Source organism: Chelonoidis abingdonii, chromosome 10, assembly GCF_003597395.2.
Source record: "Chelonoidis abingdonii isolate Lonesome George chromosome 10, CheloAbing_2.0, whole genome shotgun sequence".
In the NCBI taxonomy this organism is placed as follows: Eukaryota; Metazoa; Chordata; order Testudines; family Testudinidae; genus Chelonoidis; species Chelonoidis abingdonii.
In genome coordinates, this window is record NC_133778.1 from 28,809,369 (window position 1) to 28,812,032 (window position 2,664).

A 2,664-nucleotide genomic window follows, 5' to 3' on the forward strand; every position below is an offset into this window, starting at 1 on the left:
TATGGGTCAACTTAATTATCACTTCAAAGGTTTTTTTTCTCCTGCTGATGATAGCTCATCTCAATTGATTAGACTCTTCCTGTTGGTATGCATACTTCCACCTTTTCATGTTCTCTGTATGTATAAATATGTATAAATATCTCCTGTTCACATTGTGAGTGTTCCTGTAATACCAACACTCTGTACATATCCCAGGCTCCTCCATGATAATGCTGACTGCTGTTATTACAGGGTTCTTATGTTCCTTATGAGCTGTGTTGGAGGGATAATTTTAAGACCACTAGGAGACTCTGGAGTATCACTTTACGCAAGAAGTAAGAAAATTCAATCCCCACTTCAGACGAAGAAAGAGAGAGAAACCTAACCTTAACTCTAGATTCTGCCTATTCTGCAGCCAGTCCTGCTGAGTATCTGGTGCCCTTCTGTGAGCCCTGCTGAGCTGATGTAGCAGGTCTTTTCATTCTGCTTCAGTGACAACATGAGGAGCACTGCTGTTCCAGCTCCAGGCTAATGAGCGCAGCCAAATTATGATCATCTCCCTCAAATCAGTAGTGGAGAATTTTAATTTCCTGGCCTTCCAGTAGTGTGTTGGGGTTTCAGCTTCAAACACCGTTAGAAAAGGAGACTAATCCTCTAGTGTTCACAAAACACAAACTAAACAGTGGAATGCAAACCCAGTGAAGTAATAATATATGTCTGCTTTAATGTCATTTCAAGATGCCTGTACTAGAAGGAGCTTACCCATTGCACAATGAGATGGTGATGAAATCATCTTTAGTGTGTTTCCCCTAGTTTACTTAGTTAACTTTCAAAAGCATGCAGCCATTCTGTCTGATGACCTAATGTGGCATGACTGGAAGCTTAGTTTATTTTCAACAGCTTCTTAATGCTAGAACTTGAACCTGTTACATCTCTGGGTTTTCTATAGAAGTTGGGCAACCCATGGCTTGTCATTTATGAGAGGTGAAATTTTCATCTGAAGCTGCAACTAGGTGGAGAACATGGTGAATAGGATTTGCTTATATGACTGAACTATAAAAATAGCACAGTGTCTGGAAACAATTTGAAAAGGCTTTGCCACATGTACAGCACACCAGGAAAGACATTCTGGTCTTGAAACCGCTTAATAGTCCCATCAGGAAAATATGGTTTAACTTTCTGGAGTTTGCAGACACATGAATTATTATGGACACTGGTGTCATTGAGGGATAACAACTTCACTCTCCATATCCACCTGTGTAAATTACAAAGGAAGTGATACAGGGGCATGAAGATTAGTTAATTTTTGTATGGCACTTTGAAGTTGAAAAGCTCTATTGTACATATTTTGCTAAATATATTTAAAGTGTATGTATTGATGATATATATCCTCTCTCTCTCTCTCTCTCTCTCCCTCTCTCTCATCGTTAGATATATTCTTCGTAAACTTGAATAGGGCTTGCAGTTTAGAAAATGCCAGCATTTTAAGGGTTAGTTATGTGGCACACACTTCTGGATTATTGCTTAAAAAAACACATGTACACACACAAGAAAGCCAAGATGCAGTTACATAAATGGGCTTTTATGTGAGCTGAAAAGTTTAAAAATGATTATACTTACATGCAACTTTACTGAACTATTGTTTAAGGAAAATTAATAAAGAGCCAATATTTGTATGGAAAAGATTGCCATTGTAAGAAAAAAAAAGTCTTTTTTATGTTGTGGGTTTGTTAAAAATACAAAACATTTTTGCCTTGGGTTTTCCCCAGAAATTAAAGGTAATTTTCATAGTCAGTAAAGTGAAGCACTGCAGCGAAAAAGACAAATTGTTCTCTTGACAAAGTAGTAACATACTTCTATGTAAACTGCAAGTTTGCAACTGAAGTGAATTCACAAGAATTCAGAATCCAAAGAAAACCACACAGTTGGATGGACAAAGTGCTATTATGTGCTTTCCCTGTCTACTTATACTTTGGTCAACAAAGACCCATAACTGGGGATGGGCTGAAATCAGAACTGTAGATCCAAACCAATCCTCCCCATTCTGAACTCTTGGGGATCCAAACTCAGATCTGCATCCATAGTGGAATTAATCTACTGGCTCATTATTGGGCATTATGTCACCTCCCCAATTTAACATCCGGCTAATACAGGGCTCTGTAAACCCTCCAGCACAAGCAAGGGAAGTACAACATGAGGTCAGAGGGGACCAGGTTCAGGAGAGGGCCAGAGGCTGCTAAGGAACAGGGGCAGCAGGCCAGAGGTAGCAGCCTGCTAGCAGGCTGCTGAACAAAGGCTGATCAACAAGCAGCCTGGAAACTGGGAAACAGACTGAGAGCCTAGCAGAGAGATACCCCGCTGCTGGCAGGGGGGCAGCACTAGCCACAGGTGGAGGATTCACGGCTGCATCCTGCAAGCAGCAGGACAGCATGGAAAGCACTGTTGCTATCTCTTGCAATTTTATCATGACTTGTGCGATAGTTGATATTTTACTTATCCAGTGCCTGGATATAAGTGAGAGAACATTTCTGGCCCTCAGAGCTTCAAAGCATGCTTGATCCTTGATCGTGTGACTTGGCTATACCCTGAAGGCTTAAAAGCAAGAAGGCAAATAAACACACTTTCAGATTTATTTATTTTAGATCTTCATGATTTTAAAATCAATCTCATGATTTTGGGGGCCTG

The 2,664-nt window shown here is 40.2% G+C and overlaps 1 long non-coding RNA gene across 1 annotated transcript in view; it reads left to right on the forward strand.

Annotated features, from left to right (window-relative positions):
• Nucleotides 1–1,380, forward strand: part of LOC116837839 (uncharacterized) — a 92,058-nt gene extending 90,678 nt beyond the window's left edge. Inside the window, exon 3 of the long non-coding RNA XR_004376797.2 lies at nt 232–1,380. This is a non-coding gene — a long non-coding RNA (uncharacterized LOC116837839). The remainder of the gene's footprint in view (nt 1–231) is intronic.
• The last annotated feature ends 1,284 nt before the right edge of the window (nt 1,381–2,664 follow it).